At 36.0% G+C, this 25,164-nt stretch overlaps 1 long non-coding RNA gene across 1 annotated transcript; it reads right to left on the reverse strand.

The window, feature by feature from the left end:
• Positions 1-1,292: 1,292 nt before the first annotated feature.
• LOC123865276 lies at positions 1,293-23,954 on the reverse strand. The gene is made up of 3 exons (XR_006795953.1): positions 23,886-23,954; positions 13,405-13,409; positions 1,293-1,306 (listed from the first exon to the last, which is right to left on the reverse strand). It is a non-coding gene; the product is annotated as an uncharacterized LOC123865276 (long non-coding RNA).
• Positions 23,955-25,164: the final 1,210 nt, after the last annotated feature.

Below are 25,164 nucleotides of genomic sequence, written 5' to 3' on the forward strand. Positions count from 1 at the left end.
ATGGAGTTATTCAAGGGCCGGAAAGGCCGCCAACGCATTTGCGGTTCCTCTTGTGGTTTACCATAGGTAAAGTAAAGCCGTCACTGCCAGAAATACAAAATACAATTTTTCAAATTTCCTCTGCCAAGAATTGACCTTGGAACCTCCTACTTAGACCCCTAAGACCACAGAGTAACTGCACTATGCCAAGTAAAACTAGATTTCAAACAAAAAACGATTAAGAGAAACTATTCTAATTTGTCCTTGTAATGTTACATTACAGTTTCCAAGTTTAGAAAGTTATACCTATTGTTATGATCACAGAATTCAAAATAGATATAGAAGAGTTAAAGGGGTTAGATTATGGCCAAGCAGATGTGCAGTGACCTGTGACACACCACTATGCGTTACTGTTAAAACAGGCTTATTTGCGCTTTACAAAATTAATTTACGCAGCTCTGGATACTCGTCATGATCATGAACATCATTATAAAACCCATCACTGGTATACTACTAAGCACGGGTTTCCTCTCAAAATGAGAAGGGTTTAGTAACAGTCAACCACACTGCCCAAGTATGGATTGTCAAGTTTGAGAGAAAGATCTCAAGCATGGAGGTTTCCTCACGATTGTTTCCTTCGCAGTTAAAGCAAGTGATATTTAATTGCCGTGTCCCCTATGCGCAGTTTGGGGGATTGGACCCCCTCCCCCCCCCCCCCCCCCCATACAAATTTTCGAATTCTGTTTGTCTGAGTTGCTTAAAACTGGCGACGCACTGTTCCAATATTACCATTAAACCAGTAACTAATTCTAGAGTTATAATTCAGAGTTCTGTGGCTATAATAAAGCATATGCCAAAAGCCAGAGTAACAGCGTGTCATGTCAGTGATTAATACACGAACTTCGCCGACTCGCACTTGACATCTTATTATCGGATATCCAAGTTGCCTAGTTTCCTGTAATATCCCAGTAATTGCAGTGAATATTGTTAAAGTTTGGCTCTGATCTCTAGCCAAGTCTGCAAATGCAGTTGTACACACCTCTTTTAATAAAGCCAGCAGGTAGCTTGCATATAGGTAATAAAGAATTGATTCAAACATCACTACTACAAGGCAACTACGCTACACTTCAATGGCAACGCACCATAATGAATTGTAAAGGATTATCCTATTCCTATTACGATATACAGGATTATTAAAATGATAAGAAAGCTTGGGAATGAGTTGCCAAACAGCTTTGATAGTTCTAATGAACAAGTGATTTTGTAAAAGTGGTGATAGTAAAAAAAAAAAGAACGCCCGGCTGAGTTGTTGTGGGCTCTTCTCAGACTTGGGCGCGTTTGGAACCCTCGTAGCTTTAGTTTTAAGTTAATGTAATTAATTATAACCACTATATCATTGTTGGACAATCAGAAATAGTACAATAGTACCCAATTTGAATAAATGACTTTGAGTTTGAATGGAATTGAATTGGTTGCAAATTGGAACCGATTGACTAAAATAAGTTAACCCAAAGTTAAGTATAAGTTACTATTGTTAAGAAACGCCCGGAGTTTTCCCCTTCCCGCGGGACGTAATGATATTTCATTAATAATGTAAAATAAAACATGGCCGCGGTTCATTCTGAATGAAACCTCGTTTTCCTGCACAAAGCGCGCCCACCTATTCACTTTAAAACGTGAAAGACTCCACAGAGCAGTGTGTGGTTAGAACACATTAATATTTAAGGGTTTTTTGTTTTTTTTTTTCGGGTGGAAGCCGGAAGGGGATTATAATTGTTGTTTGTTTGTGTTGTTTTAGAATAATAAAAAAGCCAAAGCCTAATTTAAAATATTAATTACTATTTGATAGCTTGCGCCCGCGACTTTGTTCGCATGGATTCTTGATTATCCGGGGAAAAGTAGTCTATGTCAAAATACTGATTCACTTCTTCATTGCGTTGTGATTGAATAACAAACGTTATAAATAAGTAGTGATTGTTACAGTCATTAAAAGTAAGCATTCAGTACTCGTATCTCTTTGGTAAGACAAAGCTCTCCAAAATAAACCATAGTTATCTGTAAAATTCAAACATTGTATGTATATGTAAATCCTCAGAATAATAAAACCTATGGCGCTTTCATCATCAATGAAAATATCAATGAAAATGTGTTTAAACTGGTTAGTTAGTGAAGTACCCGGGGTACCTCACTAACCAGTTTGTGCACATTTTTTTCGATGTATTTTTTTTGACGTTCATTTGCTTGTTTGATGTAGGAGAAATATACCTTCCTACTCGGTTTTTCCCGAATTTATTAAAAATTACAACTTGCTGATTGTAAAATTTCATACCAAAACTCGCACCACACCAGAATTATTATCGTTTGCTGATTTCATTTACTTAATCAATAATGAATCTATAAATCCAAAAACTAATCGATTATCCTTGATCCAGCATATTCGTTACGATCGGTGCTTCTTCGTCTAATCGCCTGTGATACATATTTGACATGAAAATTAATCATAATTAATTATCTACTAGTATCTAAGAGTTATTACTTTCTACATTCATAGAAAAAATCGTGTCTGTACGCAAGACTAGATGAAAAAAGGTTATGGAAATTCCTACACACCAAATTCTGTCAGCGATTATTTTTCTCTCTACATTTTCATTGTTCTACGCAAATTAATGCAAGAGCTCGTTGCCCCAAGACTGGCGGCTTCCTTAGATCAGATTTTGCTTTCACACTAAAGATTTGCCAAGCGCCGCGCTTTCTTGACTCCCTGTCTATTCGCGAAATAGATTGAACTCGCTACATTGACAAATGCCTTTTTACCCGACTACGCGAAAAAGGAGTACTGTATTTTTCTTAAAATACAATACTCCTGTACTCCTGTGTTCATCTGTTTGTAAGCGTAACACTATATATATATATTTTTTTAAAGAATATTAGCCATGTTAAATGATTAATATTCCCCTTTCCTCTCCAACTAAGCGTCAGGCTTGTGCTAGGAGTAGGTTAGGTACGACAATAGTGCAACGGGCGGGGTTTGAACCGTCGACCTTTCGGTTTTCAGTCCACTCCTTTACCGGTTGAGCTATTGAGGCTTTACCTACTTGGCGTAACACCAAGGGGCCCCACGGCACTCGACGGCCGAAAGGAAAATTGGTGCTCGTTTCGAATACCTAGATTTGATGTATGTGAGTTTCTTTATTCCACCATAACTTCTAAATGCCTAAACAGATTTGGTGTATGGGGTATCGTTAGAATCCTTACATCTTCTATCTATCTCTACTATATTTTTTTTTAATTCAACATGGAGGTTGTAGGGTAGCATTTTCAAATGAGAAAATTTTAACTTTTGTTAGTTTTTTGGTGTCGTGTTTTTTAATTTTTTGAATCACCTACGACTTGTTACCCGACTACAATTATACTCAAGGGTTATTAGACCACGTAGAGAAACTCCAAGCATATCTAGGCTCTCTCAATCATTAGCTGAGCGGACACTGAGCTTTCTTATGAGGAAAATGTGATAAACGTATGTTTTAAAACTTGAATAAACTAACGTATTCTCACAAAGCTAATTTCATTAAGCTAATGTGTTTCAAAAAGAGAAAATCTGTAGAGGAATCTCGAACGATTCACTAAATCTCTGAATACGTAATACCCGAAGTAGATTTCTTAATTCAACTCCATTTTTCTCACCGTCTCCTACCGTTCTCGGAAGTTAATAATTCATGTAAAGCACAACGAGCCACTGAACTATTCCTCGATATTGAATTATAGCGGTTAAAATCCTAGTAATAGAAACTATAGTAAATTCACTGTAGATATAGCTATACAAAGTTGCTTAAAAGAATTATTGTTCGATGACTTGCGAGGGAAAAGGGTGTCAACTCTAACTAACTCACTTCTACCTGCCTAAGTAACTAACTAACAGAATAAATGCCAATCTAGTGTAATCAAATTATACTGTAGATTTAGTAGGTACTTTACTAACTACTCTCTGCTAAGTATGTTAGCTACTTAGCAGAGAGTAGTTACCTCTACCTGCATAATTTATTGTGACATAGTTGACTTTTATCCCGGAAATCTTAGAGTTCCAATAGGATTTTCATATACGTGGCGAATTCCACGGGTTCGCGGGGATTTTAAAATAGAATTTGGATTTTTGACGTGACAACGTCTTATAATTCGATAGAGCCGGCTGCACATAATCTATACTAATAAATAAAATTGGAGTGTCTGTCTGTAATTTCGAAATAACTACCTCATATTAAGCTCATATGGTTATTTGAACGATACCATAACTGAATCACACGTTTTTAAAATTTCTGTCTGTCTGTCTGTCTGTCTGTCTGTTTGAAAAGGCTAATCTTTGGAACGGCTGAACCGATTTTGACGGGACTTTCACAGGCAAGTAGAGGATTGACCAGGGCGTAAAATAGGCTACTTTTTTAACCGACTTTCAAAAAGGGAGTTGTGTTTTTCTACCTATGTACACCGAAATCTCCGTGATTTCTGAACCGATTTGCGTCATTTCTTTTTTAATCGATAGAGGAACTTTGCGACATTGTTTCATAAAAAATTTGGAGTCCAACTCCTCAATCCTGATGCTGCAGGGGATCTGACCAATCCACGCGGGCGAAGCTGCGGGCATCAGCTAGTTTAACATAAACATGACTCATGCGGCGTTACCTCGCTCTGAGGCGTTCCATGTAAGGCTTGAAGTGCAAGCGAGAGCGCGGAACGAGCGACAAAGAAGCACAATCGGCCTTTGTTGTCACGTTCAACTATCGTCAGTAAATCGACTTTACAGACAACCAATTTTTTTTTTTTAGACGAAGTCGCAAGCGTCATCTAGTTTCATATGAAACAAAAAACAGTACGAAAAAGCATACTAACTGCCAAAACGCAGATGCTCGCAACTAGTTTACTAGCAGTGATGATGACACGTGGCTACTAGCTAGCTTACAGGCCAACACGCCAGCGAATGGCGAGTAAATTAGCCCGGCCTTCTATTTTTCAAGCAGCGTTTTTACAATCTGATAATCAAAAGCAGATTGTGAAAAAGCTCGATGACACGTGGCGAGTTTACAAGTTACAAGGCAGCGAGTTCGCTAGCAGCTTGTAAACTCGCCCCGTGTCATCGAGGCTTAAGAGTATGCCTGCACGGCGAAATTACACGGCGTGATTTTTCCGCAGATTTCGGTGCTGACAAGGAAATTGTATGAAGTCGTTCGCACGTATATTTTTCGTGGGTGCGTGTGGACCCCGCACAATTCCCAATATATCAAAATATTCTGCGGATAAAATCGCACGGTGAAAATTCGCAGTGTGGGCTTACCCTTAATGTGTAAACCTAAACCCTCGCCCCTGCACAACAATTCATCGGAAGTTCATCTTCAAAAATAGTCCGGCATTTGCTATGAAACTCGAGGAAATTCTAGCTGGGGGTTTTATATTCCATTCGGCGGAATCCTAAACACGGCGCCGGGTTCCGTACGTTCCCTGCGGAGTCCGCTTGACGGGTGAAAGTTTACACCTGATATCGACAGTTATGGAGCTACTTGGATAAGTGAGGACCTAGGTTAAATTGTAAGCATCCCAGTTTTTTTTTTTGTAAGTGAAACTTCTCAACTCACTACCTCTATCATGTAGAACTATCACAATACAACTGTCATCCCGAACAAATAAAATTACGGGTAAATGAGGCATATTTTGTGTTTGCTTACAACTTGATGCCCAGTCACATTTTTGACACTTTTGTTTGAAACAGCACTTCTATAGGTACTAATACTATGTTCAATTTTTAAACGAATGTTTGGAATGGGGACCTAATTGGCAAAACGTAAAACAAACCAACGAGGCACGTCATAGGTGGCAGCGCGTATTATTGAGTGAGATTTACAGAGTACGGCTTCCCTTCTGCCTGTAGTATTCCTCACTGCTGACGATCAGAATCCCTTTCTGTTAAGAATGACAGTATAATGGTAGAGGTTTCCTTGCGATAATAATGTCGTGGAGTCCCAGAACCTTTCGCAAATGAAGTTTGACTCTTAACTATGTATTATTATCAGACTAACGACCGCTCGCAGCTTCGCTCAATATAAATTATTTTTATTCCCTATCCCGGAAAATCACGAAAATTCCGCCCTTATTCCTTGTTTATATTATAAAAGAAACTTAAGTGTAAAATTTCAGCTTTCTAGGATCTAATGGTTTGGACTAGGTGTTTATAATGAGTCAGTTAATAAGTGAGCTTTCTTTTTATATACTTAGGTATTTAGATAATTAGTGATAGTAACCGACGGTTGAATGGGTTCTTCGAGGCACAGGTGACGCGAGACCTAATTCAGTAGATAAGCAATATTTGTGATTTTTTTGTATTCTCTATTCCGAGTGTTCGTAGTCGCCCTGTACATTTCTAACTCGTCGGATACCGAATACGGAGCTACCCCTTCTATATTCCTCCCCGGGTTTGAACCTTTATTATTTATTCGATGATCCGTGCCGACTGATAAATTATAACCTTAACCAGACTTCTTTTCGATAACACCTTCGGCAAAATGACAGTTACAGTACAGTGTGACGATCGCAATCACCTCTGATTGACCTCACTATTGGGTACAATGCGTATTGCAACAAGATTGACTGACCATCTTAGACTTCATCATCACTTACCACCAGGTGAGATTGCAATCAAGGGCCACGATTGCGGTAAAATGACAGCTACAGTACAGTGTGACGATCGCAATCACCTCTGATTGACCTCACTATTGGGTACAATGCGTGTTGCAACAAGATTGACTGACCATCTTAGACTGCATCATCACTTACCACCAGGTGAGATTGCAATCAAGGGCCACGATTGCGGTAAAATGACAGCTACAGTACAGTGTGACGATCGCAATCACCTCTGATTGATTGATGCTCGCTCACTATTGGGTAAGTACAATGCGTGTTGCAACAAGAATGACTGACCATCTTAGACTGAATCATCACTTACCACCAGGTGAGATTGAAATCAAAGCTATCAAGAATACTTACCATAATTTATCAATCACGACAACCAAGGTCTTAGACTGTAGTAATAAAATGATGTGATGTTTTGTATAGATTTTTTTAACATAAAAATAGAGTAAGTAATTTAATGCGGTAAAATATTTTTATGTTCAAAAATTGAAAAAAAAAAAATTGTTGTCTATCGTATTGTGACGTCATATCCACGTTTCACTCCGACACCGGAGCATCCTTAGCACACGGAAATGTAGACAAATCATATTATAGCATATAAAATAGATATAGCAAATTAAGCTTTTAATCTCTTGTCAATGTTAATAATAATTGTAATTAATTCAGATTTAAACAATCCTACTTTGAAAATAAATTTGCTATAAGAACGAAATGTACTTAACTAATTTAACGCGCGTCACTTTTAAATTAGTACATAATTTTTCAATGCAAAACCTGCTCTATAGTAAAGCAATAAGTCTTATTTTTCTTTGTGAAGAGCAAAAGCTCAAGAGACATTGACACACGGCCCAATCAGACGCTTTAATTGAACCCTTCAGGATTGTTCAGTTGTTAATTTGAAAGTTCAATATTTGATTGTATCAATAAATGTAGGTACTTTGTTGTAATTTTCTTTGGCATTAAAATAATGTTCTATAGTCAGGAAAATGGAAATAGATAAAGTAATCTAAACAGAGTAACCGTGATAGCCTACTGGTTAAGACGACCATCTGTTGGGAGGTCAGAAATTCGATCCCGGGCACTCACCTCTGTTTCTGAAAAATGGGTTCCGAAGGGCTGATTATGTAAATTAACGTAATTTCGAAAGGAAAACTAACCGAATGTTTTCAATTGGCAATGATTTTAAAGTTTTTAGTTCAGGTGTAATCATAAACTCGTGACATGACACCAGTTCGTGCCAGTACCGTCGACATTAGGTATTACAGGTAACACATTAATCTAGTGGCACTTAATACTTAAAATCTAGGTATAACAACTAGGTAGGACTTAGGTAAAATTAATGTTGCTATACTAAGGTTAAAGGTTGAAAAATTCTCAACAATTAGGTATGTTATGGTGTTAAGGTCTACTAAATGAGGGAAATATGTATTTAGGGACGATTTATCGACGAAGTAAATATCCGTAAAGGCATCTGTAATTTTCTTTTTCGGTGTGATTGGCAATTTTCCCGTAAGTTCTATAAGGTCAAGGTTTTCGCGACAATTTGCTTGAAGGTCAACATCTGCCCTAATCTAATCTCTTCTATGTCAGATCTAAGAGATTAATCGTTAACTATGAATTACTTATAGAGATTTTTTTGTAAAGTAAGAATGAGACCTATCAAAGCCGCTTGCATACCAAGAACTAAGCTAAGTTTATTTATAGTTGTCATAGCTGGGTTTAATTTTTCTTACTTGTGTTCAGATCGCAAACTATGTAAGTTAAGCTATGTGAACTAGCTGAAATATGTGAAGCTAAGTTAGTAGTGTATGCTGTCGAAACTACTCAGCTAAACTAAGCACTTCCCTTTGACAACCTTTGCACACCCACTCACAACAATGACTTGGCTTTCACTTAGTTTTTGCTGGCCACGCTAATTTCTAGTTTATTTACAGTTAGCTTAGCTTAGCTTAGCTTCAACATAGCTTAGCTGTTGGTCTACAACAGGTTTTAGTCTGCTATGACTCGCTGAAATTGTCATAACTCTTTCAAATAAGAACCTAAGCATATTTTTTTGTACACTGGATTTATGTTTTTGAATATTCCTTGCGAACTGTTTGATTGTCGGGGATAAAAAGTTGTCTATGTCACATTCCAAGGCTTTAACTATAAGTATAAATGCAAAAAATCACATCGATCTGTTGCTCCGTTACGGAGTGATGAAGGACAAATGAACATACACATCGCATTTAAAGTGTGTGTGGTGGATAGTTTTGGGTAAGGTCTGACGAAATCACAAACACAATCTTTATGATAAATTATTACACTTTTATTTCATATTTAAATTTATTAACTTTTACATTTGTGTCAAATAAATGTTGTTCCTCTTACGTTAGTATATTTTCGAATGTCGTCGTTTTAAAACCACTCTTACAGGTAACCTCTCCACGTTTATTAGCCACTCCCCTTTTTATCTTATCGTTATCGGCCAATCCAAATTGTACAATGAATAAACTTAGTGACTAATATACAAATCATCAAGCTCGTTTAACAAATCATCTAAGTAATAAATATGTTTTCATCTTATATATTGATTACAAATATTATCCTTTATTATGCTACAATTCATCAACTAGAAACTATAAGAATTTTATATACAGTACGTTTATCGATCAGATGTTGAACAACTTCAGCCAATCAATGACGCTTTCTAATATGATGTTATGATTTGTTATGATTTGAGTGGCGCCAACTATCTAATCAGTAACTTCTACACGTTTATAGATAATTAATATGGGCCAAGCTTACAGCTCGGCCATCCTGTTTTAAGCGAGTCTCATCGCTTTTTAAAAAAAAAAAAAATTAAAACTTAAGTAACATGTAAACTTCACAACCAAAATGACAAAGACTTAGTTCAACAAAACAAAAAAAAAATTAAGATAGTAATTAATTAAATTAATATTCTTGCTAACCTTAACTAGAAGGAATATACAGTTTTATTGATACATTGGTATTGATTATGATTGCAACTTAATTTTAGAGCACTCGCAGCAACCCTTTCCATCCGATATAATTAGAAAATAGCAGACAAACTTAATTCAATTCCAAACTATTTACCCTCGCAACTTTACCTGCCAGTCTACAGTAGCACTCAAATTTAGCCTTTAATCTAAAATTCATTTTTCTGTTCTCTTCCGCTAATATTAAAATAAAAAGATGCAGACACTCTAAATTTATAAATAATTTTTCAAAAATCATAAAGATATCAAAAATTGCGAGACCAGTAGCAACTAAAGGAGGCCTCCATTTAATCAAAGAAGGTAGGTACATGCATAAAGTCCGAAGTATCAATTATAACTCACAAGCCAATATTTTACAGGAACACTCAATAGAGATTTGGGGATGAGCATGTAAAACTAATTACTAAAAACTACTTTAAAGGGTTTCAAGTATCTCAAAATAAATTGTTAAAAGTTCTGTTCCAACTAGACTCTCCTTCCCACTAAAGAATTATATAAGAAAACTGATGAACTATATTATATAAGTCAATTATACAAATTCAAAATATGTCTATTTGTTAGGAAAATACTATTAAAGTCCGTACATACACGCATCACTTTAAAGCTAAATCTCATAAATATGGTACACAAAACGAACATACCTATTATGCTACAATTACATAAAGCTAGGACTAATTATGGTATGTAAACTACCTAGCTCTACTACATAATGTACTTGCCGAAACTCATACTGGAGGAAAAATCTTTTACAAAGTTTAAAGTTTAATCAAATAGTGTCAAACACCATAGATATCTTAGCCAGATGTAGGTATAGTTTGTTAACGAATATAACGTGTTTTGACTTTTTATATTATTGTATAGTCACCATACCTTTAAAGATTATATTTTCTTCTATATTTTATTTATTCTTAATATGAATATGTGTAAGTGAACTTCTTGTCCTTTTGATAAAATAAACTCTCTAAACTTAAAGTTAATCGCCGCCAGTTCTCGATTTAAATCACAAAACATTTTCATACACTTTCAACGCAACAGTTTTACGCACATATTTTCTTCTTCCCTTCTTATTGGAAAATCGCGGATTCCGAGCCTTGGTGCGTCTCTCTTCTACCGGGATACATATATGATTGTCCTTATTTCCCTCCAGATCCAAATTTTTAATGACCCCTATCCTAGGGTCCTTTCCCTCCAGATCCAAATTTTTAATGACCCTTATCCTAGGGTCCACCTCCTTCCTCCTATAGGACTTTTTGTCCATAGCCCGTAACCTCGGGGCTTTTCCATCCTTTCCTTCCTTGGGACTTTGTGTCCCTGACCCATACCTAGTTTTGGGTCTTCCTTTCCCTCATTTGTTCATTTCCAACATCCTTGGATCCTGCAAACATAAAACACTTTGAGTAGACCGTTCATTTAATTTTGTTTCATAAGCATCCATCATAATACAATCCGACCTAAGAGAAGTAATTTTACTTGGTAACCTAGAAAACCTATTATCATTATTATAATTTAGTTTTCTCCAGTTCCGTACCCCTCGAAGGGTGCCTACGAGACCCTATTTTCTAAACCTCTGCTCTCCGTCCGTCTGTCCGTCTGCACGTGCGTCACGGCCCGAACCGCGAACGGCGTATCGTGAACCGTGATAGATAGAGAGTTGAAAGGAACGTGATTACGGATGTATGAAAATCCTATGCCTGGTTGCTTCCAATTCAAACTTTTTCTTTTAATGCAGATTACGCTTCCCATATTTCTACAATTACCTATTGTTTTTTTTTTCTAGCAAAATCCACATTCTGAAGTACTAATGGACAATGTTAAACAAACGCCAGGGTACAGTAGTTGCGTCACTTGTGCCTCTTAACCATATTCAAATTCAAATTCAAATTCAAAATGTTTTTATTCAATTAGACTTTTACAAGTTCTTTCGAATCGTCAAAAGCATCTACCACTGGTTCGGAATGCCTTTCCTACCATGAAGAACCAGCAAGAAACTCGGCGGTTGCTCTTTTCAATGATTTGATATACAATATTATGCCATGTATACAAGCAATTGAAGTCCTGCGCATTGCTGGAGCGAATCGAAGTTCAAATCCACGCTTTTTTATCATTTACATAATCTTCGATAGTATAATATGCTTTTCTCAGGAGCATATTTTTAATAGATTTTTTTGAACCTGTGTAAAGGCAAGTCCAAAATTGACTGAGGAATTTTGTTATAGAAGATTATACCCATTCCCACAAATGACTTTTGGACCTTCCTGAGACGGAGCGTAGGAGTCGTAAGCCTGTTACGGTGTCTAGTCAGCCTGTTGTGTAGATCGCCAACCCTCTTGTAACTAAGAATATTTTGTCTTACAAAAATTATGTTGTTGTAAATATATTGAGAGGCTACGGTAAGGATACCTATTTCCTTAAATTTTTCTCGAAGTGGTTTTCATATAATATCTACATGCAAAAAGAATCTTTGATTTATAATTTCACACGATACTTATATATTTTATTTTAGCCATAATATGCACCATATGGCGTACTTTGTCGTTTCGAGTAACATAAGCAGAACTACCAAATTCGACCCTGGGAACGACACAGTCGCGACTCGCCGCCGAATGATACCTATTAGTTTATCATTAATTCCTTTTCATAGAGAAAAGCGATATCAACATAATAGCAGGAAAAAAAATGAAATAAATATTCCGTTCGATACATCTCTATTCTCTACGACATCAAGATCTCTATCACAAGCTGATCGATCATAAAGATTAGAAGCAAGTAGGTACCTTATACATTATTTTATATGTTAATCGTAATGACCCGCATCTGTTCGATTTCCCTTTATTCGTTTCGTAAAAGATTCATCCTCGTACGTCCATCATCATCATCATCGTCATCTACATCGTCATCATCATAAGGTCACTGTTGAACATAAACCTTCCCTAGTAAGCACCACACGTACTGTCCTCAGCCTTCCTCATTCAACCCCTGGTTCCTATTGATACAAACCACTAAACCCCCCCCCCCATCAAATGTGTACCTATCTACATCCATCCATCATACCCAAATGCCGTGCTGGTTGATGTGATGAGCGACAAAGTGTTAACCTCTTCAATACGTCATGGAACTGTAGGAATAGCCATGGAAGACCTCCAAACCGAACGTTGATATTTTGTGTAAGTGGTCCCACGAGTCAAAAAAAAATATTCTTGTCCATAAAGGAACAAGCCACGATATAGATTCTTCTATCGGAACTTAAATATTCCAATCACTGCATGCATTCCAACTAATCAGTTTGCTACTGTATATTTGAAGTTGATAATAAATAAATTCCTATGATAATTCGATTTTTGGTGCATCAACCAGCTTCACCTATTATGTAAAATTAAATGTATATATATTTTTTTTTAATTACCGGCTGTACATTTTAAACTAACCTAAGCAAAATATAATTTCTTACTAATAACTTAATCTTAAAAATTTTCAAGAGGATCCTTCCGCCTCAAATTAACTCAATGATAAAAATGAACAGGAAACTTTAAATGTTGTAAAATCCAGCCAATGCTTCGTACCTTGCTTTATTAATCCAATAGGTACTTCTTTGGATTTTGTCAAAACAAAATACTTTTACTTGTTGAGTGTATAATAAATAAATAATGTAATAAACCAATTAACTGTTAAAGCTAATAACTTTTACAGAAAGCGAACCTCATGATATCTCTTATGAGTTTTAAGCGTAAAATTACCACGCCGAAAACAAAACATGAGCTGACAGTATTCTTATTTGATATACGTAATCCAGTAGTACTATATCTATCTACATAATTCGTAAATATGTATGTATAGTTTGTAAGTTACTATTTTACTTTATGCTGTTTCAATGCTTTAAGTTATTATTTTTATCTTTGTCTCATTTTTTTTTAGTTTAGCCTCATTCTATTTTTAAACTTACTATTTCGCTATAATATTTACAAGTAACCTCATCGAAGACTACACGGTCTTCTGATAACCCAACAAGCATTTATCCAACAGCTATCGCTTTCACCCGAACGGAGGTTCCCTGAAATATACTGAGATAACAATACCTAGTTGACACATGGATGTACAAGAGCGGCAACAAGCTATGACCCCCTCTAGTCATAACTATCTTTATGATTGTAACATTTCAAACAGTGAAAGTATGTATAAACGATTTCGTCCATAGGACATGCGCTCTAAAGAATGTTAATATAATTATCAGCAACTAAAAGCTTGAAGAAACTAATAGGTACAACTTGTCTTTGAAGTATGAAAATATGCACATTTATCAAGTATACCAGTTCATCAAACATTAAAGTACGCATTTATAAAATGATAACTCATTTATTAATCAAGATAACTACCTGTTTATCAAACCTACCCTACCAAATATAAATAACTACTCACCAAATGTAATACTTTATAACTTAAGTAAAAATATGAAACAAATGTGCATCAACCACATACATACACTCTTCAAATTCATCCATTTATCAAAATGTTATATAATATAACCATTCACCAAATCCATTATATACTTAGTTCATTAAATAGTTTAGTCAAACTTTACTCCACTTGCCACGATTGCAAATTTTCAAACCAACCAGTTTAAACCACTGTGCCTCCAAAATAATCAGCCGCAAACATTGCAGCTCATCTCACTTGATAATGCATCCCTCCCTCAGAAAAACAGGCATTAGGAATGTCTATCCAAGACGCGCGAGAGACAGCCACCGTGGCTTTTCGCGAGATTTAATCCAAATTGAACTAATGCCTAAATAAACAATTTAATTAGAGGGCGATTGCTTTTGCAACCTCTAACCGTCCAATCAAACACCGAAAGTATTCAATAATCCGAGACGTAAATAAAAACCCGTCAGAACACCGTATTTATAAAAAAAAAGACAAGAAAAAGATTCCTCCTCGCAATAGATCGCGTGACATCTAACAAGTGAATTATCGACTTTATTACACAACTTATCCTCAACATGTTTTACATCATTTCCTACAATTGAAATCTTTCTATTTTAAATACCCTAACTACAACTTCATAATCCAACCAAAAATCACACTAGATTTATCCCTCGGTCCCACATCTTTAATGCTCTTTTTTTTCTGTTTGGGTAACTAAAACAAAAAAATATATATACTCATGTTATAAAACGTTGTCAAAGCTTTCCTGAACGCGCTAAATAAGCAAAAACATAAAATCAGGCGAAATGCCAGACCAGCCGAAAAACCTTCAATGCTTAATCAGCCTAAAAAAAAAATTATGATCAATATTCATATTATTATCATGAGATACCTACTACCGGCGCTCCTAAGCGAAATTTATAAGGCACCGCATTTCGATTTTATCAAACAGACTGATCAATTTCGAGAGCACAACAAACGTGGTTTCCTGAGAGTTTCGTTAACTAAATGCATATCGAAACTGAACTATCGCGAAGCGAGTCAAGCGAGCGTGAATTTTTTTTTAAAATATATTTCTGGGATAATGTCATGCCACAAACGCGAGCGTAGTGCAAAGATATTTGCCTAAAATTTCTTTCGTACAACAAAGAAAATAGTATTTTGGTAGTAGGTACTTATTATCGCGCCCTGCCCTAAGGGCAGTACTGTAGGTATATTACCATTAAAAAAAAAACTTACTCTAATTTTAATAGAACATTTGCCAGGAATTTAACCCGCCAAGCGATGTTAATCCAATAAAAACAAAATCATATTGCATTTAAATGCGGCAGTACACAGTTAATTGCGTGAATACAGGTAAAAAAAAAACCCCGCTGCTCATATACTATACCTACCTACTACTCGTAGTACTCAAATTATTGTGCCAGTATTAAAAGTAAATTAGCTGTTATCTAGCGTGGTAGACTACGGCCTAAACCCTTCTCATTCTGTGAGGAGACACTTGTTGCTCTGTAGTGGGCCGGCCATGGGTTGTTCATGGTGAGCTGTTGTCAACAAAGTTATGTTTGAAACTCAAACATTACGCGTTTCAAGTGGTAAAAATAGATAAATGAAAACATTTCTCCTCACTTTTGTAAAAAAAAACACTTATTTATGCACCCCGTATTTAAAACTATCTGACTACCTACCTACCATAATTTTAAATTTAGTTAAAGAATAACCAGATAAGATAAACCTACTTTTACACCCATTTTAGGATTTATATTTCTCAAAATGCTCAATTTATTAACCCTGGTCACTATTACTTTATTACAACGGATCACCTTCATTTTTATCAATTAACATTTTATATCCCCAATCATTTAGTAACCATTACAAGTAGAGACGGATTATTTCACTGGCAGGCGTAAAACGAAAAGCTATTTCATGTAACTTTTTCTACCTTATCCCAAAGCGGTTTACAAAAAATAATAATTTCACAAAACAACATTCAAGATGCCCAATGAGTGCTGTGTGATAATATCGCGTCACTGTGTGCTAGAAAAAGGAAAACATCTATCTATACAATGAATGCAGCAAACGATTGAACCTAAATCCAGAAATTCACCTTCCGTAAAACAAAACCACTATGTGAAAATAAATCCCTATCGTAACTCTTAACCAAACTAATTCGGCACACGATTACAAGTGTGAAGATTGAAATACCACGTTCCGTGAGATATTCACCTGTGAAATCATTTAATGAGAAATAAAACCCCGGCAGGACATAGTAGATACATCCTGAAAACTATTTAAAAGTAACAATAACGCCCATCATTAAGTAAACCACACTTTTTATATTGTTTAACACTATGTTCACTATCTATTCCATTGTACCCACGATACAGGATAACCTAGTGCGGGTACCACCAGACACAGGAAAATTGTACAAGACTGTATTTTGTAAATAAACATTTTTCATTTTTCATTGTAAAATAAGCCTTCTAAATACCTCAACGTTATTTAAACCACAATTTGAAGGTCGATCGCATTTGTATAACCAATATACAAGATGAATTATAAAAATGTGGGTAATTCTAGGTATCATAACGTTATATAATTTCCATTCCAACTCGGAGCAAAGCTTTTTAACAAAATGATAACTAAATGTAGAACAAACAAAACGAAAACCCACACAAATAAAAAAAAAAAAAAATAAAAAAAAATTACCATTAATAGGTATCAATAAAAATAAAATCATGGAAAGATCCTACCCGTTTATCCAGAAATCCTTTGATGCCATGACTAGGTACTTTGATATATTGAGGCCCAAATATTGGCCTTGTGCTCCAAAATGTCTGTGGTCTACTAGACCTCCACTTCTTTCTCGTTCCTCTGTATATTTCCACTTGTTTCTCTGAGTCGTGAGCGTGACAAGAAAATATTATATTTTCTTGATGTCCCTCTTCTGACCTTTTGGGTAAGGTCTGACGAAATCACAAACACAATCTTTATGATAAATTATTACACTTTTATTTCATATTTAAATTTATTAACTTTTACATTTGTGTCAAATAAATGTTGTTCCTCTTACGTTAGTATATTTTCGAATGTCGTCGTTTTAAAACCACTCTTACAGGTAACCTCTCCACGTTTATTAGCCACTCCCCTTTTTATCTTATCGTTATCGGCCAATCCAAATTGTACAATGAATAAACTTAGTGACTAATATACAAATCATCAAGCTCGTTTAACAAATCATCTAAGTAATAAATATGTTTTCATCTTATATATTGATTACAAATATTATCCTTTATTATGCTACAATTCATCAACTAGAAACTATAAGAATTTTATATACAGTACGTTTATCGATCAGATGTTGAACAACTTCAGCCAATCAATGACGCTTTCTAATATGATGTTATGATTTGTTATGATTTGAGTGGCGCCAACTATCTAATCAGTAACTTCTACACGTTTATAGATAATTAATATGGGCCAAGCTTACAATAGCATCTTCAAACAAACGTACAAATTATCCTTGAATGAATCGTCGCCAATAGACTGTGACGGTAGTCCCTAGAATTGACGACACATAGGCGCTTTATCATAGACGAAAATAAAAACAGATGCAAACATAGTCTTAAAAGTTTCCCTAATGCGTTCTATGCAACCCTCTTTATACAAACGTAGATTGATTTTTATTAACTCAATGACTTAGAAAATTTCAGTAAAAAAATATTATAGTTTTAAGTTATACGAGTCAAAAAAATTGTATGTAAATCCTTGAGTTCCTGTAACTATGAAACTAAATATTTTAATGGAAATCTGGCAAACCATAGACATTAAACCTAGTTCCATACATATACAACGTAGAACATAGTTCCCCAATATTTCCTTGAGTTTGAACGGCAAATTTTTTTTCAAATGAGAGCCTGACTATGAATAAACTTCTTTTAATTTCTAGACAGAATACTCCATTCACTTTTTTGACCAGACCCGGGAGTAGAACGTATGACCTCATGATTTGAACCATTACTTCTACATACTTAGTTGCTAAAGAACCACTATTCATTCGTGAAATCCTATTCGAAATGTAGAAACCGAAATTTCTTAAATCCTGTTTCTACTGCAGTTCAACTTGTAGAAACTTTTAAAAAGCTTTCGGTACAAGTTTTAAAATAAAAAGTATCAAGGTATAAAATGACTAGTTTATTTTTTGAGCTCTACTTTATCTAGTAGGTACTATTTTTGGCTAAGCAATTATAGTAGGTACCAGTTTTTTAACCCCCGACCCAAAAAGAGGGGTGTTATAAGTTTGACGTGTGTATCTGTGTATCTGTCTGTGGCATCGTAGCTCCTAAACTAATGAACCGATTTTAATTTAGTTTTTTTGTTTGAAAGGTGGCTTGATTGAGAGTGTTCTTAGCTATAATCCAAGAAAATCGGTTCAGCCGTTTGAAAGTTATCAGCTCTTTTCTAGTCAATCTAACCTTCACTTGTGGGGGGTGTTATACATTTTTAATTTACTCTTGTCAAATATCACTTGTTAAGGAAATAGAGAAGGTCATATAAGTACCTACTTGTATCTGTATGGTTTTCTTACTCTATGACAATAGTACAGGCTTACCAAATGTTTTATATTGCAAAATTTATTACAAGATGAGTGCAACTTTTGTGCCTATATAACAAACGTTAAGTGCGTGCAATAAGGTTCATTTTCTCTCGGCAAACAGTTAAGGCTCTTAGCTAAATGGGCCTAATCGTGCACTGTTATACCACGAGATGTTACAGTGTGTTTGGTTAGTGATTTATTAATGTCCACTGCAGATGAACGTTCATGTCTCTGATAACAAGGGAAATCGGATATTTCATCTGGACTTCCGCAATTTTTTTGTATAAGGCTGTTATAAGGAAACAGGAAAGATAGTTCTTCCGCTTTCGTTCTTTTACATTGGTTTATGGCATAATACCATTTACCTATTTAATAAGCCTTTCTTAGGATTTTATACTGGCCTTTATCAATAACATTGTCAGAGGAAAATCTTCTACAGTGCCCAAGAGGCTACAATTTCTAAAAGTATGAGATGAGTACCTAACTATTGTTTTAGTAAGTACCTAATCCTTTGAAAGCTTTAGTAATTAGACTGTGAATCTTGTAAAAAATTTAAAATCTTTACATTAGGTTAACTTTTTCATATGTTGGGATTACGCCAAAATAGGTAGTTAACTGATATTTTAACTACAAACACCTGTAGTTTGGATAACTAAAGTACCACTGGACGTCTGTAATGATAGAGGTGCATGGTAGATATTAAAATAGAATAGAATAGAATATAAATATTTTTATTCAAGTAAACTTTTACAGTGAACTTTTAAATAGTCAAATACAGCTACCACTGGTTCGGCGACTCTTTGACGACATAATTGGCAGCATAGACGAGTTTGGACTTGTGTCATAGATATTATGTTTTGATTTAATGAGTTTTCAATGCACTTCCCTTCAGTTTTCTCCTTAATTTTTAATATAGGTAGACTTTCAAGTGAAAAGTGCATCTTCAAAGTAAGCGCGCTCCATCTTATCTTCATCATCACTTGCCAGCAAGTCTGATTGCAGTCAAGTATATAAATTTAAAGAAAAATATTCTCTTTTTAAACCATATTTTATTAAAGGATATTACGAATTACGAAAACATAAACTCATGCATATTCGCCATTGTAACAATAAATAAATAATATTCCATTGCAAATTGGAAAAGCTTCAATTATTTACTGTTGATTCAATAATTTCCAAAAGACGAACATGAAATTTCCGACACGAAATCACTATTACAATGATGTTCAGTTGAAATTCCCCGTAAGCAGCTTATTCCCGTATATTTATCAGCCAAATACCATCGAGCAACAAACCTAAGAGTTGATGGTAATGATGTAAGAATACCACACAATCTAACCAAGACCACACATGGTTGTGTGATGGTTTTGGCTTTAGAGTTAATACAAGTGTAAATTAAAAATTTATAACACCCCCGACAAGTGAAGGTTACAGTAACTAGAAAAGAGCTGATAACTTACAAACGGCTGAACCGATTTTCTTGGACTATTCCGCGCTTACGATCCAAAGTATCTGAGTAGGTATCTGAGTTTTCCAAAACATCATTTTCAAATAAATAATTATGTATCTAGGCAACGTCCATCTTGACAGCTTGACATTTGTCAATTGACATAATATTATGAACCTAACGGTTATCTAACCTTCTTTTCTACAAGAAAACTAGAAAAGAGCTGATAACTCTTAAACGGCTGAACGAATTTTTTTGGATTATAGCTAAGAACACTCTCGATCAAGCCACCTTTCAAACAAAAAAAAGTAAATTGAAATTGGTTCATTCGTTTAGGCGCTACGATGCCACAGACAGATACACAGATACACAAATACACATATACACATATACACACGTCAAACTTATAACACCCCTCTTTTTGGGTCGGGGGTTAGTAAAAATCATAATCCTTCCTTTTGGCTTGGCCACAGTCGGGTAAAAAGAGAGGGATAGGTATAGGTATCTACATAAATCTGTTGCGTTTTAGCTCGACCTTAAGTCTTAACAAAGTCAAAGTGCGCTCTGTAGCTTTCGACCTCGTCATCATTATCAACCGACAGATGTCAACAGCTGGACTTAGGTCTCCAGGTAAGGGCTTCCACACGCCACGGAGTTGCGGCGCCTGAATTCAGCGGCTCCCTGCGACTCGTTTGATATCGTCGGTCCACTTAAGAGGGCTCCGTCCGTCACTCGTTTCATACAATCGTAGTTCCAATTTCATTTGAATATTAAGCAACCAAAGTCCATGAAATTTTGCAGACATATTCTAGAAACTAATATCTATGTCTGTGGTTTTCCAGATTTCTGTTAAAATATTCGGTTTCAAAGTTACGCGGTTTTAGAAATTTTCATACAAATCGTTGAGCCCCTGTAATTTTAAAACTACATATTTTTAGAAAAATCTAAAACACCACAGACACAGATATTAGTTCCTAGAATATGTCTGCAAAATTTCATGGACTTTGATTGCTTAATATTCAAATGAAATTGGAACTACGATTGTATGAAACGAGTGACGGAGAGAGCCCTGTTAATGGCTAGCTTCTGTTTCCAGTCCGAGGTCGTCATTCTAGCACCTTTGGAACAACATCAACCCATTACCACTTCAGCTTCGCCACCAGTTTCATTATGATGATCTCACCGTAGTAGATGTCGGTTACTCTGATTTTTCGGATCTCTTCATTCTTGATTTGATTGCAGCCTGGGACTCGATATTGGACCCAGTGGTCCAGTAATTTGTAAGTAGAGTACCCTGAGTGTAGCTTCTTTCCATTGGCGGGTGGTGGCATATTGATTTTCGAGCAAATATTCACAAATTTGCATTATTGTCTGCAATTCACATATTGTTTTATGTGCGTTACTTGAACAGTGTACACACAATTATTTCGGCAAGTTGGATATTTGTGTCGATTATCTCTGTTATTGATTTTAATCGGGATCCAAAATGGAGGATGTTAATTTGATTGTTTCATAACAAGGTTCTGATTGTGTTGACCATAATCTGTCCTTTTTTAGATGAGTTCGAGATATAAATGAAATCTTCAGATCTATTGCTCACAGAATATTAACATCCTCGGATGTGAGCGATCTGTTAACTGTGAATGATAAATAAAACTTACTAACTCCTGCCAAGCCCTGCTTTATTACACAACTACTCGAAAAAGGAGTGGTCTATTATATTTTCACGATTCATGTCTTTTATATGTATGTGAGTTTATTTATTCCACCATAATTTCTAAATGCCTGAACTGATTTGGATGTATGGTTATTATTTGTCTCCTTACATTATCCAGAGTGACACTGGCAATTTTGACGTGACAACGTCTTATAATTCGATAGAGCCGGCTGCACGCACGAAAAAACATGACTCATGCGGCGTTACCTCGCTCTGAGGCGTTCCATGTAAGGCTTGAAGTGCAAGCGAGAGCGCGGAACGAGCGACAAAGAAGCACAATCGGCCTTTGTTGTCACGTTCAACTATCGTCAGTAAACCGACTTTACAGACAACCAATTTTTTTTTTAAACGACAGCTGTATGGCGCCATTTTCAAATGTTAAAATTTTCCTTTTTAGTTAGTTTTTATACGCACTATACGCGGTCCAAACGACCTTGTTACCTGTCCTTACGCGTTTCGAGAAAGTTTCTGCGATTTGTTTAACTTTTGAACAAACTAAGGAAAACTAATTTTGGCTGCTCGTTTAGTGATTGTTCTATTTTTATTTTCTAAAATAGGTACCCTGGGTATATCAATAGGGACCTTTAGTGCAGTATAATTCGCAAGTGCCGTTTTATCTGCACCTAGTTTCCACCCTAGAATATTCATAATTCCCGAGCAAATAGAACCAATTATCTGAACAATGGGGCTATGAATGAATTATTTCAGTTTGGGGCACTCCCGCCGCGCTCCACTTAGGTGCTGTGTTATAATTATATTTGTGCAAAGTCTTTGTTGTGTTAGCCAAGTGGTTAGAACTCGTGGCTCCTAATTTACCAATGAATTTCGAATCTTGAGCACGTACCTCTGAGTTTTCTATTTCTTCTTTGTTTACCCCTTATTTATTTATTAGCTTACGCCCACGACTTCGTCTGCGTGGAACACAAATTTCAAACGCCTATTTTACCCCCTTAGGGGTCGAATTTTCAAAAATCATCTCTTAGTAGATGTCGACGTCATAATAGCTGCATGCCAAATTTCAACCCGATCCATCCAGTAGTTTGAGCTGTGCGTTGACAGATCAGTCAGTCAGTTTTTCCTTGTATAACAAGGAAAAACTGACTGACTGACTGTAATATATATGAAGCTATATAATTATGAGACTTCAACATTCGATCCCGGGCACGCACCGCTACCTTTTCGGAGTTATGTCGATTTTAAGCTATTAAAATTTCACATGCTTTAACGATGAAGGAAAATATCGTGAGGAAACCCTGCATGTCTGAGAGTGGGAGTTCTCCATAATGTTCTGAAAGGTACGTAAAGTCTGCCGTACGTCGGCCAGGGTGGTAGAATATGGCCAAAAAGCTTTTCATTCTGACTTTCGCGCGCTCTGTAGTGAGCCAGCGGCGATGGGTTGACCATGATGACGATGATGATGATATATCACTACCCATATTTTAAATGCGAAAGTTTTTGGTTTATTGGTTTGTCCTTCAATCACGTCGCAACGGATCTACGTGATTTTTTGCATGGGTATAGTTAAAGTCCTGGACAGTGACATAGGCTACTTTTTAACCCGGAAAATCAAAGAGTTCCCACGGGATTTTAAAAAGAAATCCACGCGGACAAACTCGTGGGCATCACCTAGTTCAATATAAAGATAACCTATAATATTATATGGAGAGTTTACCAGCCGTCATTCTAGCTGACAGAGTAATGACGTCATAATCCTGAAATACCTCCGCTTAGTTATTCATTGCCTCTGTCTTACGGCCCTCTTCAGTCAGGAGGCACCATCGATATTTGCCGTAGTTACTTGTTTAATATATTATGAAATACTTGGATACACTCCTTTGTCTTAAACTTCGTCGAGTATATTGTACCCTTTACCTATCAATAATGTTATTTTAACAAAATAGTAATCTAAAACCTGGATGGATACCTAACTATATAACACCGCGTTTATACAAAGGTAGGAGTTATTGGATGCAGTCTCTTTTGGAGGAACAGTTACGTTCTCTGAAGATGGCATAGGAAAGAGAACAAACAATACGACATTAGCACTAGAACACGGGTTTTGGCCATAGCTTAGTCGCTGGCAAAGTGCGGATTGGCAGACTTTGCACATCTTTGAGAACATTATGGAGAACTGTCAAGCGTGCAGGTGTCCTCGATGTTTTCATGGATATTTATTTTTCCTTCACCGTTAAAGCAAAGGATATTAATTAATTGCTTAAAACGCACGTAACTCCGAAAAGTTAGAGGTGCGTGCCCGGAATCAAACCCTGGACCCCCGACTAGGAAACCGTATTTTTAATCACTAGACTATACAAAATATATAAGAACTAAAACACAGACAGAAGGAGGATACAAAAGGCGGCCTTATCGCTAATAAATAATTTAGCGATCTCTACCAGGCAACCTTAAGAATAGGAGAATATGAGGAAAAACAGACTGCAGGTGGTTTCTAATAAAAACCGCTTAAAACAAAAGCACTACCTACTAGTAAAAGTACTGCAATTTATTTATATTTGATAGCTATCGTTAATTTCAGCGAGTCTGTAATAATTAATTACTCTATGCGCACCGTTCCGCCTTTCAGTCAAGTCCATAGAGTAATGACGTCATAATTCTGAAATACCTGCTCTCAGTTATTCATGGCCTCTGTTTTAGTGCTCTGTGCAGAATGGCGAGAAGTCTATATTGCCGTCTGGTATAGTGTTTCATTTTATTACCCGACTACGACAAAGCCAAAAGGAAGGGTTATGATTTTTAACCGACTTCAAAAAGGAGGAGGTAGGTGTGCAGCTTGCTTGACTTCATACATACATTAAACGTGTAGGAACAAAAATTATTTTTTACTTTTTAGTGTTTGTGTGAAGTCGGTATTATTTTTTATTTGAAAATTAGCACTCTATGTATGTATGTATGTAATATGTTTTTATCATGTATGGTTGTATCAGATTCTGTGTGTTCCGCCGTAGCGCCTAAATTACTTGGCCGATTTTGATGAATGAGGTGTCAATCAATTAGTTATTATGATCCGAATGATGTAGGCTACATTTTATACAAAACGGGTTTGGTCATAGTCTACAACTCTAGCCGAGTGCTTATTGGCAGAGTTCACACACCTTTGAAAACATTAGAATGCAGGTTTCCTTACGATGTTTTTCACCGTTAAATCGTTAATCGAGTGATATTTTATTGCTAAAACGCACATAATCCCGAAAAGTGAGAGGTGCGTGTCCGGGATCGAACCCTGAACGCCTCGAATAGGAAGCCGAGTCTTAACCATTACGCTATTAAGTACCACTTTTGAATAAGTTATTGGTTAAAACCCTCCTCCAAT

The sequence above is a fragment of the Maniola jurtina genome, chromosome 5 (assembly GCF_905333055.1).
Source record: "Maniola jurtina chromosome 5, ilManJurt1.1, whole genome shotgun sequence".
Classification (NCBI taxonomy): domain Eukaryota; kingdom Metazoa; phylum Arthropoda; class Insecta; order Lepidoptera; family Nymphalidae; genus Maniola; species Maniola jurtina.